The sequence below is a fragment of the Dreissena polymorpha genome, chromosome 6, assembly GCF_020536995.1.
Source record: "Dreissena polymorpha isolate Duluth1 chromosome 6, UMN_Dpol_1.0, whole genome shotgun sequence".
NCBI classification, from domain to species: Eukaryota; Metazoa; Mollusca; class Bivalvia; order Myida; family Dreissenidae; genus Dreissena; species Dreissena polymorpha.
This window is the reverse complement of record NC_068360.1, coordinates 112384967-112399847: the sequence shown is the minus strand read 5'-3', so window position 1 is coordinate 112399847 and position 14881 is coordinate 112384967.

The following is a 14881-nucleotide window of genomic DNA, read 5'->3' as shown; positions in this document are numbered from 1 at the left end:
ATAACACTTATGCTTGAAGTTGCACTCATACGAATTGATCTATAATGGCGACTGCAAGCAACGACAACTTGTTGTTCAATGCAAACAAATTAAATGGCACATTTCGCCATGGACGTTAAGGAATTGCATGCGGTAGTAGATGTTCTTTCGCATTCGGTCGGTATTTATCGCACATTGGACATGCAAGTGCATATTTTGTTATTTAGTCTGACATTTTTGCCAAAACATACTATGTAGAGCGCAGAGTCTTTTTTTCTTGCAGCCAAAGGGGTGTCTTTTACCTCCCTGATCAGCTTGTCGGGTGACTAGCAAACGCACTTTGAAGATACTACCATTTTTGAATGATAATTCGTTCATTTTAAATCTAAAATGACTTTTTACGGCCTTAAAGTATTTTGCCAGTTTGCGCTTCTCACCGTATTTGTTTTAATTCTGCATCACTGACCGGTATAACTGTTTCAATTACGCATGCACGTGCGGGTCAGCGAGTAATACCTCTGTGTTGTGAATGACTACAACGGCAAACGGTTGTAATAGTTGTTTTTCGGAAATATCCGGTCTGGGTATTTCCGATATTTGAGCACGCGCGGTAGGTACAAACAAAAGCTGGCTCGCATATTTTAAACGAGAGTGAATCAACAATTTCTTTTTTTTAAATATTACATACCACTCTTTTTCTCCTCAAATGTTTGTTATAGTTTATACAATACCACGAATAATCATTTTTCTTTAGATGAACTAATCGCAATCGTGTTTCATTTGTTAGAATTCTATGTAACACGATAATGCTGTATATACATGTAAACAGCTTCGGTGACGTACATGTAAATATGTCATTGCATATACTGTGCGCATGTCCGGGCATACAGTTTTAATGGAAGTTTGTAAATGAAGCTAACTTAGCATTAACTCTATCATATATATATATATATATATATATATATATATATATATATATATAGTTTTACTATTTAAACATATTTAAAATCACACAGACAAATACCAAAAACCTAACATCCTCAGTCAATTCGTAGTACAAGAACTAATAAATCGATCCATATCAGTTGTATATTTATATGTGAATGGATATAGCTCTATTGTAATGTTTTTCCTTAAGTGTTTTCTCAAGAGAAAATAACATAATTCGTTAAAGAGTAAGACCTAAGTTTTAAAGGCACACCACTTACGAGCTTTACCATACACTACTTTTATTTGCTAGACAAATAAAACAAGAACATGAATTGTTTTTCAGCAGAAATATTAAATATGTCAAGCAGTTTGTATAGGTCCCTACATCACCATACAAATGACAATCTGCGCGACACACTAATCGAAACACGACATTTTATTATTCAAATGTCGCCCTTTTGTAGGTAGCCCAAAAGGCGATATATCGTGGTAAATGTCGCGCGTCGCTTCCTGTGTCGCCCAAAATATAGTGCGTCGCTTCGTGGGTCGTTATTGTCAAAGGACGAAACACGAAGCGACACACGATATTTTGGGCGACACACGAAGCGACACGCGACATTTTATTATTCAAATGTCGCCCTTTTTATTCGAATGTCGTGTGTCGCGGTCTAATTTTACACCGCGACACACGACACACGAATCGAAACACGACATTTTGGGGGGACAAACGAAGCGACTGTGTTCAAATGTCGCTATAATAATATCGCCTTTAAAGCTAAACGTGATATAGACCTGAAACTTGGAATAGGTGAATGGCATTAAGATTCACCCCTTTGTGTCCGTCCGTCCGTCTGCCCGTTCGTTCGTTCGTAATGAAAGCTTATAGTGATATTGAATTAAAACTTCATATGCTGAAAGACATAATTGAGAGGTGCAGTGCAAAAGAACAATTAATCTTTTCTAGTTATTGCCCTTTTTAATTGTATACTTGGGTTTTCATGATTAATTGAAAACTGTTCGTGATATAGACTTGAAAATTAGAATGGGTGAAGGGTTATAAGAGTCACTTCTGTCCGTCCGTCCGCGGTGAAGGATATAAGTGATATTGAATAGAAGCTTCATAGGCTTAAATATATCATTGAGGAGGATTGCAGTGCAAAATAACCATTGCCATTTCTTGCATATTTTTTAGTAATTGCCCTTTGTAAATGTTATTCTTTTTTGTCATGAACATTGCTTGAAAACTATAAGTGATATAGACTTGAAACTTCATATGCAAAAAATATCCTTGAGAAGAAGTGCAGTGCAAAGGAACCAAGTTTTAATGCTTTGCTTGCCTTTTGTCTGTAGCATAACTTGAAGTTTTAAGTGATATTAACTTGTTACTCCATAGGCTGAAGGAAATCATTGAACAAAAAGTGCTGTATAACAGAACAATAACACTACATTGCACACTGTGTAATTGTCCTTTGTAAGTTTTAATACTTGGATTCTGTCTGTAGCGTTACTTGGAAAGTATTACCCAATTTTGTGATAAGCGTTCATCAGCGCGGTATTCGTGTCCTAGGGACACATCTATTTTTTATTTGAAACTGTCTGAGACAACTTGGTTTGAAAAGTTATATATGCATACTGGATTGTGTTAAGTGTGTTCTGTCACTGGTAATGCTCTAGACGACCTGGCAGTCCTATTTCTATTCACTAATCATTGGAAACTGTTGCTGTCCAATGGAAGCCTGTTTTCGTAACGAGTTGCATCTGAACTTTATATGATACCTATATGATAAATAACGATAATGGAATGAATATAGGACTGTAGAAGCGAAGCCGTTTTTGGTCATCAATGACTGATATCAACCAAAAAATATTCAATGAAATCACGAACAATTAAGTTTTTAAAACAATTAAAAAACAAACATGTGTATTGAACAATCGATTACGCTCCACAAAATCTATTTTAGCCCTGCATAAAATGCACTTAAATGGTTTTAAATTGTTTGAGAATCAAACCAATTGCCTTTACTACACAAATACCGGTATTAAATTATTCTGTTTTTACGCTATTGTGTTCTCAAATTTATTAAAACAGACATGATATGGTCGTTTTATAGTTTGTGGCTTATTAGTTTTACGGCTATCGTTGACAAAATATCCGTTCACTTGAACAATCTCTGCAGTGTAATCTCCAAAACGACAGTGAGTACACAGACAAGTTAAGCGCCTATGGATTCGTAATATTGTTGCTTAGATTATGTGCTGCAAGAAACATTCGTACTATTTAATGTTTTTGAAAAGCAAAAACAAAAAAACAAATACCCGTTCTGTCGTTATAGACACCATTTTATTCCGTTGAAGTACCACAACAATGTATCACGTGATCATAGATCCCTGGCACTTGTCGTAAATATGCTCTCCTCATCATTGAAGTTAATACACGTTTCTAATTGTTAATGCTTTTTTAATCCAAAAATGACTTTACATTTGTAGTAATTAATATTTTACTCTCTTAGCGTCGTTACATTTAATATGGTTAACACATATATTTTACCTAATAGTTACTTTCTGTTGATTGGTAAAACATTAGTATAACATTATTCAGTTATTTTTATTCTATATTATATATTTTTATTATTTTTGAAATTCTTCTGTTCTATATGCATACACAACCAATCGGTACAAGTTGGGTCTTAACAACCACAATATCGTCTCTCTTCTTCTAGCACTTGCACAAAGATGCTTTGACCTAAACAAGAAGTAACTGATATTTGTTCATTCTTACATTGCAATGTGTCTCAGAAAGTTGTTACAATGTAATTGTTGCTCTGGTTATTTCTGAACATTGATTAATTGAATCGTAATTCGATTGAACACATGCGTTCTCCATTGTTTCCTTTTATTTTATTAACGATCATACGAGGTAAATTTCTATTTACACTAATATGTTGTATGAAGATCGCTGTGCAAAGTGTGAGTTTCCAGTACCCACAAACTTGTTTAAACCACAATGCTTATCGTTTACCTTTCCAAGGCATTGATCCCAGCTTTATTCAATGACGTTTGCATTTTTTGTGTGTTCTTACGAAGTATGCCGTGCTGTTTTGGCAGTTGGTCATTTGCAATGTACAAAGGACTAAGCATGTTAATTGTTGAGAGAGCGACACATCTTGGGCAGCTGGAGTATTACTTATTTATATTGAAAGAACAGTTTCTATTTGTATGCATTTCTAGCATTAGGGAGCAGATGTCTCAAGAGCATTTCTATTTTTCGTACGTTTTTATGGAATGGTGCATTTGTACAAAGGTATAAACCTTGAGACCATCTGAAGTCTTTTTACATTTAAGTTTAGTATTTTCAATAAAAATCGTACTTAATACTCGCTTTATTTTTCATTATTTTTCAACCCTGTTAGCAGTTTAATTGTAGTCAAAATCTTACTTTGAAGTTCTGTTTGAAAACCAGTATAAGGTCGACGTATGAGCTTATTTTCCTATGCCTATGCTCGAATGAATAATATATACGTATACTGATTACAATCATTATATTAACTACAGCTCAACAAACGTTGCAGCATCTCAACGCAAAATCTATCCGATGATCTGGTTACTTATTGTAAATGCATATAATTGTGCTGATTGTTTTTGAATCATATGAAATTCCTCTCAGCATAAACAGTTGATATTTATTGAACATCTTTTTCTAGCTCTAATTATATTTTGGAGCTCCTTTTCAATTATTCAACTACATGTACTTACAAGCGCTTTTGGGATGTTACCTAGTATTCAGTCGAAAAGAGGAATAAACCTTAATGTTAGAAATTGAAGCCGTTAAAATAAAGATAGACCAACACCATGTTAAATGCATGTACTAAAACTTTTCCAAAAAGTAACTGTGGTCTGTAGCCTTGCGTAAAGCATTTTGTCGCTTTAAATAAATTACTTACAGTATTTGGAAATGTGCGAATCTATCAAAATGGCGCTAATGGTATTATTTTAGAGCAATAGTACAACAATAACAAGCCTAGTGTAATTATTTATGTCAACATCGAATGGATTTTGAGGAAAGAATGTACAATTCGCTCAGTATTGAGAACAATGAATTGGACTTCTTAAGTGGTGAAACATTTTTCTTGAAATAGCTTTATGAGTAGCTGTTAATGTCACTTTGTTTTTTCTCGGTTTCCACTAAAGCCAATGGGTCCTTGAACAAATTTCTTCAAAAGGATGAACATACATAATACGATAATTATATGACTCATTTGAACAAATGCCATTCAAACACTGACGACATAACCGTCGCACTCTTCTGTCTTACAAATTGGTGCTTATTTCCAGTTATGTAAACTGAAATCGGCACATTTTGTTTGTGTTTCTTTTGAAGATGTGGGCATTTAAACTCATACTTTTGAGTAGCCTTCCACTTTATTGCTATAAATTATCACCAATCGAGAACCAAATTATGATACGCATGTTTTGTTTTTATGCTAAATTTTATTTTAAGTAACAGTGCACCATTAGTTTATTTCCTGTCAAACAGCGATGTGGAGATTTGCGTAAAAAATGAAAAGAAGTCTACATCTTCAGTAGCTGCATTTGATTTGTAATTAAAAACCAATCGATATATCAATCAACCAACCATTAAATGAAACATTTATAAGTATGCACTCACTTGTGTCAAACATAAAAGAAAATTCGTCGGACGTTATCGCGTTCTTCGTGGAAAACCGGAACATGCCGTCGGGTAAAATGTATTAATCTTTATCGTTTTATCGGAACGCTCGTTTGCACACTCGCTTATCACTTAGGCGACCCGGATTTGATTCCTGCTCCTGGTGCATTTGAGCTTTGTTTGTGGTCATCATACCGAACAAGGGGGGGTTTCCTCCGGGTACCCCGCACCGCTCCCACAGCACAAGACGACATCAAAATATCTTTCATTTAAAGTTGCTGAAAATCTTTCAAACGTTAGCCCAACTTTCATGAGTGTACACTGAATAGATAGGAGAGCTGGGACTTGAGCTTGGTCCGCACAAAAGCTTTATCAAGTTGTTTGTTTCCACTGATCCGACCGTCCCTATTTTTTGCAACCGACCCTTAACAATTTTTTTGACGTTTCAAAATAGCGTGTGTATAGTATAAAATATAGTGTAAAACAATTGTCAAATTAAAACGTTAGGCCGACGTACATATCCTCCTTTTTGGCAATATTAGTTGAAACAAACAACTTTTTTACGCGTGGGGGGGGGGGGGGGACCTAACAAACTTAAAAATACACACCAACGTAGCCTATCATCACATTGTTATGCTGATAACTAGAAAGTTGTGTTTGGAAATAATTATGAATAATTTGCAATTTTCAATTCATAAAACAAAATGCATATGTAGCTAAATGTAATTTCTAACATTTTTACCAAACGTAACTTCATACAACTATAAATGAAAATAAATATTCTGTATTGAATGCTGAAAATTTTAATTACAACTTTCTTATATATAAAGCTGTACTTCAAATCAGTCTTCTCGTAATGCCAGTTATCATAACTTATTATGAGTAATAATGACAACACACTGCCCAATCAACGTTTTGGGTATTTCTATGAACTTTAGATTATCAAGCATTTATCAGTATTTGTGTGTGAATTGTTCGTTAATAATTAATGTGTACATTAGTGGGACACATCTGCATTGAAGTAAATATACACTATCTGAATGTAATGTATATTCATGAGTACTATATGCATTCACATAAAAATACGGCGGTACAATACCAATTATTTTGATCACAGTAGAGCATTCAGACGTGTTAATCTATCAGTATGCATTCGTTTGGAATTCATATTTTAACTTGATCTTTTCTATTTGCTAATATGTTAATGCGTTTTTGTTGTTGTCCATTTTAATGAAAGAATAGGCATTCAATATTATATATTGTTGTCTGATACACCAACAGATCCCTTTCACGTACAAATTGGTTGGAAAATGTAACATTTGTAGAGTTGTTTTTTTATGCCTCAACAATAAAGTTACCTGAATTAATGTAGAAAAGAAAAAGTATTTATGTAAAATGTAGAAATCTTTAAAGAGCAATTACTCAAACATAAATCATTTCCCCGGAGCTACATGTAGAAATGCGCATCATATATTGTACTTAAGGCTGTTTATAGTTCCATAAAAACCGTTAAGTTGTTTCTCAGAACTGGCGAGGAATGTTTATGTATATTGAAGAAATATTCAAAGTACATAAGTCAGATGGATATAATTGACCCGGAACGATAATACTTAATCCGCATCTCCTCTTGGTAGTTCACGATGTTTTATAGTTGAATACAACGGATTCAATAGTTTCTGGAATTGATTAGGGACGGACGAACAGACGAAATGGCGAGGAAACGGATGGTCAAACCAGTGACTTGATGCGTCCTCTTAAAAAACATAAACTCACACATTTGAAATTATATTTTTAGCATGTATTCGCATTACGAAACTATTATTATTATTAACATATTATATCAATATCTGTTTTCAAAGGACATTGTGTAAACAATTCCAGCATAAGGGAGCATTTCATACACCGTTTTAGTTAGCACCATACCTTTTAGCTTATATCCCATGTTTGTTTTCTTCTTTGTTCTGGTGAAGTTGTTGTTGCATCAATGTCACTAGGGTATTAACTTCAAACTATCCGGACGCATTTTATTTTGATCATCATACGCATTTTATTTTTCTCGTAAAATACAATGTATGATATATGGTCTATGACATAAGCATTAACTACATAATGACGCTTTAAAACAAAGATACCGGTAACACTAAAATAGCTCATGAACATTTCGCACATGTAAAACGAATTCAAAAGCTTAAATAGATCTATGTTTTATCGAAACAGTGGCCGTTTAATTTTATTTTGTATAAATTTTTGGCGTTGTGTTTGTTTGTCATTTGTACGCATTTCGGTGAGTTTGGGAAATAACGTCCGTCGTTTTCTGAAGAAAATGTTGACGAATAAGCCACACATCCCAACTTTTTTAACAATGATTAATATGATATTTCTAATGTTTAATATGCACCATCTTTCATATTTGTTGCCACGTTTTAATAAAAATGCCGAACAGTCGAAGTGCTGACAATAGTTGTTATTCGGAACTCTCATGTCTGGGTTTTTCCGATGTTTGAGCACACGCGTTAGGTACAAACAAAAGCTGACTAGCATATTTTAAAAGAGAGTGAATCAATAATTTCTCTTATCGCTGATAGTCAACACCACTTTTCTGCTCAAACGTTCGTTATAGTTGATAAAAAATACCATGATTTAATCATTTTTTCTTTAAATGAACTAATCTCGATCGTGTTTAATTTTATTAGATTTGTTATGTGTAATTATCAATGATAATAATAATATTATATAACAACAAAATACTTGAATTTTGACATTTCCTAAAAGAAACACTACTGTCGTTTAAATACGTATTATCCACTACTGAATGGGAAGCAAATCGGATATCGACGTTACTGGTCATTACTGTATTAATGACAATGTTTGTACCTCCCGTGCGCTCAGAAATCGGAAAAACCCACAGCGTGCGAGTTCCGAATTAAATCTATTTACATGCAGTAAATACAATGTTTTTATTTGAATACCTTTGTGATTGTAGATCTTTCATTTGGATAACATTGATTGAAATTAGAAGAAAGGAATACGAGTTCAGACATTTAGACATAATACTGGTTTGATTACGTGTTTAATGCATATTTGTGAATATCCCGGAGAGAAGCGTAGAAGTCTACTAATAAGGAAAAAACAAACACTTAATACTATGAACAATAAATCATATTATCAATATCCTATTTATATAAAATAATTTACAATAAAACCCAGAAATACCACCTATACAAGGTAAACTGATTGTCTCAATGCTTTATACTCGAGAAAATTCTACCTAATGCTGGAAATTAACACATGCGCAAACTATAATGGAACTAGTTTCATGAATTGAATATATGCCTACCATGTGTGTTTAAAATCCTTTACAGATTAATAAAGCGTTAGAAATTTTTGCCAATTTAAGCATGTTGCAGTATTTTTGTGTAAAATTGTGCATTGTCTTAGAGTGTATATTTGTGGAAAACATGACCATTGAAAGCAATAGTTTGTATTACCTGCTTTGATTTTTTCTTAATTTTAATGTTTATTTATGAATACTATAAATTATGCATTTTGTACAACAATACGGCGATACCATACACATTATTTAGGACACAGTTACACATTTAGACGTTCTAATCTTTGAAAATTCATACGTTTGAAATAACTACAGTACAACCTGTGTTAGTAGCCACCTCTGTTTTCAAACACTTGTCATAAGCAAGCACAATTTTGATTTCCAAAATGACCTTATATAGTGCAAATGCACCTCTATTAAGCAGCCACCTGCACTAATTGGTCAGATCTGCTGCTTCCCATAGATGGCTGCTTAATACAGGTTCAACGGTTTTTGTAATTTTACTTCATTATTTGTTGATATGTCGATATTTGTATTGTCTTCTATTTATGAAATGTAAGGGGGTGAAACTCAAGCTGCCTGGCAGTATAGCACTCTAATAATCCAAAACTCATAAGAATGAACATTAAATCGATAACATATGGTTTATAATGAGATTCTTTTTCGGCGGCAAAAGAAAGATGCGTTCACATATTTCGACATAATGCTATTTCTTTAACAAATAAAAACATCAAATGTAAGAGAAGATGCTTAAACTGTCATAATATTGCCCTTCATATAATAAAGTGACAGTGCAGCATATTCGTTTTAATGAATCCAGAACACAACAATTATGAAATTGCATAAAATAATCAAGGGAGAAACATTCATCATGACTAGAAAGTATTAAATAGTACCAATTATATCATTTTCGCGCAATCAATCTGAAATTGGATCAACAATAAGACTAAACCGGTTGTGGTTATTTTATTATGGCGTTGTCGTATTTATATTGTTTAAATTTGAATAAAATAACTTTACCATTGAGAACAGTAATGCATGAATTTTTACTCAAAAGCAACATTAAGGTGCTATGATTGCTAACATTCACTGCGTAGCGGTTTCCGGTTTAGAAAAGAAAACTCTGTGTTTTTGGACAAGTCGAAATTTTGAAATGTATTTCTTAAGCCTAAATCAACTAACCAACGTTATATAAACTGCACTATCAAAGGCGGCGTTCGAAAAACAATCTTTACAGGGTCAAACCCACAACATATATTATTAGTTTTGGAGAATAAATTCCACATATTTTAAATTTCGCCCTAAGCCTGGATTTTATAACCATATACATATTTATTTAAAAAAAAAATCATGAAAAATTCATTTAACATTTGAAAACGTCTTCAAATGTATTTAAATATTTGCTAGGTCGAACTGTATCAACGTACAAAGTTTCAAACCGTAATCGTCGACAGATAATTAATAATTAATTACGAGAATTAAGTCGCCTTCGCCATAATGGTCGAGGTCGACTTAACTCTGCAAAACTGGATTTCGGCTTCGCCCAACGGTCGCGATAGTATTTATATATATATATATATATATATATATATATATATATATATATATATATATATATATGGTTTATATTATATTACACTTTATCACACTTATTTGTCAAAATTAAATTATATTGAAATATAGATATAAAAGTGCACTTGATAACCCGTAAAGTTTTGACGAAAGATCGTACAAAACTTATTTCCAACGGGGTCCAAAGCCGTCACATGGAGATCTGAGTGTCGTAATATTATATCATAAATTCGTAATATATGATGGAAAAAAGTGACAACGGTCTCACAATGTCATATTATGGTATTAATAAAATAATTGTTGTTTTTAAATACGAAAACACATCGTATGATGATGAACTTGACAGGATTGCATAAACACAGTTTACAAATGTAGAAAGGAATATGTGATTTACAAGTTGTGCATATGAAACAATACCATCGGGACTTATTTGAAGTCGTAAACAATGATTGTATTTTACACTGGAACGACGTTATCACGAGCAAAGCGTTAACCATTGGTTGCACTTCAAATTGCAATTATGATTTTATTGCTTTTAAATGTATTGTTAATAAACCAGCTCTATACTTACATAAAACGAAAACAGCATTCAAATGAAGCTGCTACCAGTTTATTTCAAACACGCGGAACTATTTATATGTGTGTTTATTTGTTTCTTGAGAAACATGCTAGAAGAAAAATGCATGGCTTTTTATGAGGTCTAAACTTATTATGATTGTTTCTACTTTGCCTAAAAGGCTCAATCACTTGAATATTGTTCGTGCGAATATTTCTTATGTTGAACTACATGTTATATATACATATTATAAAGATAGACTTATCAGACATACACAATAGTAGTTTACAGCACGCATTTTGTAATATGGATATTCAGAACAGATAAAATGAATGGTGAAAAAAGAAACTTACATAAAAGTTAAAAATAAAGGCTACTAGAAAGGAAGCAAAATTAGAGTATTCAAAAATGGCAAATAATGATCGCTTGTACAATGGGAAATTAATTCATGTTTGAACGATCTATACGCAGTTGGAAAATCCCAATTTCTATGTGCAATTTGTGTCATGCGACACATCGAAAAAACAAATCCGAGTGATCGCGCCACTATCAACGGCGACTTGGTTGATCTGAATTTCATATTGAGTAAATGAATTTAAACATTTAATTAAATTGAATGCTACATTTATACGACAGTATATATAATTTTATTTTACATTCCTTGTACAGTTGCATGTTTTAAGAGCATAAAATGTTGACAAACCACTCGAATACATAACCAAATAAACCTATACGAATTGTATATGTGTTAAATTGTAATATATTGATAAATGTATGCTACACGTATACAAAATAGACAAGAACCATTATATATTGAAGACGAATTTCATAAAATGAAGCAATGACAAATTAGCGCCCCGAGTCGATTGTGACGAAGATATTTCGTACATATTTTCCTACAATATCCGTCTGCAATATCACGTGTTCAAGAGAATAAGGTTTGTCACAAATGTTATCAACATTAGCAAGCAATGCTTTACATAAACACATTCATTGTTATGTGCATAGGCCTATTTGTTCATTGATTGATACATTAAATGTGTGATGTTTTAACTATAGCTTTTGTTAAAATCCAGCAAAACACTATAAGCAATGCAAAGTAAGTTTACAATCTATTAAAGAGAAAATAGTTAAAAAAAGAAAAGATAAGCTGGATTGACATTGTGTAAAAGTGGACACCCCTTCTCATAGATGAATAACTCTCCGCAGCACACAACATACTTGACTGGAGAAGGATTTAAGTATAGGAATCTCTCATTCACCCCCCCCCCCCCCAAAAAAAAGCGGTCAAGGGAAGGATGATGTTGATAAAAATGGCAAAAGGTCTATTCAATATCTGTTTAAAAATTATATAAATGTCCACCGAATTAAATGTTATTTGAATAAATTGAAATACATGTATAAGTGATAAATAAACAGCGCTAATTAAAAATGATAATAATCAGTCATTCTTACTTGTATCCTAGTTGTGATTACACAATTATTTTAAACCATCGCAATTTCAGATTACGCCAAAGTCGATACTAATAGTGAACATGATTTCACATTCTCTTGAAAAATGTTTAGGCAGTCACACTGTTAATAAAATAATATTGGAGATTAAAATAAAACGTTATATACCGCCAAAGCATGTTTGGACATATCATGTATATGATTAGTTTATTTAATGTAACTTCAATGTACCATTACGCAATGGAGCTCAACACCTGCGTCTGCGTCTGTACTTTAAGGTATACTGAGAGCTAGTTGCTTTCTTAAAACGTGTTACGTTGAATTCGCACTCCTATACTTGTACAGATATTTACGGACGTATTATGAAGTGCGGGTCTTTGAATAGGTTTTATTACTAAAGTTGTATTACATAATTAAGATGAACACGTTTTTACCGATATAAAAGTCAAATTAGGACATAGAAAAAAAATAGACTTTATTGATCAAACTGTTTAAACAGTTTAAACAAATCATGTCACGGACTATTGTAGAAATATTATTGCATCAAAATTAAAAATACAGTTTGTTTAATACTGTGGATTTGTGAATTGCTATATGTCATTTTTCACGAAATTATTGTACTCCTATAAACATGAGGTCGATATACATCGACCTCATATCGTTTAACGTCATTTTGAAATAGCATCGTTCCGACATGAATTCATGTGGACAGCTTTAACGGCTGCAAATTCATATAACAGCACAGAATAATCATGCAAAAAGATATTAAACATAAAATAAAATATCATTTTACTAATTGCATTAGAAAAAAGTTAATAATAAAAATTAATTTCTTTAAAAATTTATTTATTTTATTTGAAGTAGCGAATACATGTCTCTGGTAGATTAAGGTTTAAATCTCGCATAAATCATAAGATACAAGCAGACGACAATAAACCATGCGTGAAATCGAGTTCAGTAGTGACTGTCTGACGTCAATTATACGGAATATATGCTCGGGTCTCACGTATCTCGTTCCTTTTGCGAAATAGCTTTGATTGCGAAACTTGTGTTTACACATCTATAAAACTTAATTCTACAATGTCGGGTAGAGGTCGTAGCGTGCGAAGACAGGTTGGGCAAGCCGTAGCGAATCAGACAGAGAGGTACGGGGCATGCGGGCGGCAGTTGATCTGGCAGGCCCCGGCGAAGGAATAAAGGGCCAGATGGCGTAGAAGGAATATGGCGGAAACGGCGCCGGTACCAGAGCCGTCATCAGCTCCTGTTTCTGGACAAAAGCCAGAAACAGCACTCGCAGCATCGCCACCTGCAAAACGTAAACGTGCAGACGATAACGCCGCAAAAGTGAGGTTGTTGATTTCTGTGACATTTTCCGCACAGCCGATGTGCTACCACGTGGTCACAACGTGGGTAAGTACGAGGCACAGGCGTGCAATGCAAACGAAATTTTACCTATAATAAGTCAAGTCTGTCTAGAAAGGATAACATTCAAAGACTTTATATATTGCCCAGACAAACTAATGCCGATGTATCAATTTACGTGTCCGCGTCCTCCAGACTATTATTAACCTGTGACGTATGCGCGCTTTGGGTAACTTGAGCGCAAATTTCACATGATGTCTGCTTCCGCGCATTTCAAAACAAAGAAGAACCACTAAATAGTGCAATCAGTGTGTTTGATTTTGGATCTAAATCCATAAATGTAAATACTTTGTAAGTTTAAAGACATATTATAAGTTTTTTCCGGTACACTAGCAAGTTATCTACATTTATAGCATAAACGATATCAATACGAAACAAACATGGCTGCGTGTGTGAAAATGCATTACAACTGGAAATACACGACACACTATACACATGCTTAAAATAATCAAGTCAATAACATGTATAAAAAAAGATGGTTGCACCCATGAATTAAACATTTACGGGCAATTTATATTGACCGGGTAAAATAAATCATAGCAAACGATAAAAAAGTATCGGTAGAGATTTCAAGCTGAACTTTAAACTACGTGAAAACAAGCGGTCGATAGTACAGTTAACATTCGGCGGGTTATACGAGTATTGAAAATGTAGTCATTAAGCAGACGGAGTGTATTTACGAATTAAAACGGCACTATGAAACAACATAATGTGAATATGCTTTAAACGAAATGTGCATGTGTAAGACAGCATATAATAAAACTATTAATAAAATTATTATGCATAATTCATGCAAACGGCGTGGTTAACAATGATGCACTTGTCACGTGTTTAGAGCGTTTTCGGAGACTGGATCCATTTGCGGATACGGCAGCAACTCCAATGCCGGCTTATCTATGGAATGCATTCAATATAAAGCTTAATAATTGGTACTCGCAGGCATTTCTTAAAACACGCAATAAGCATGTTTAAC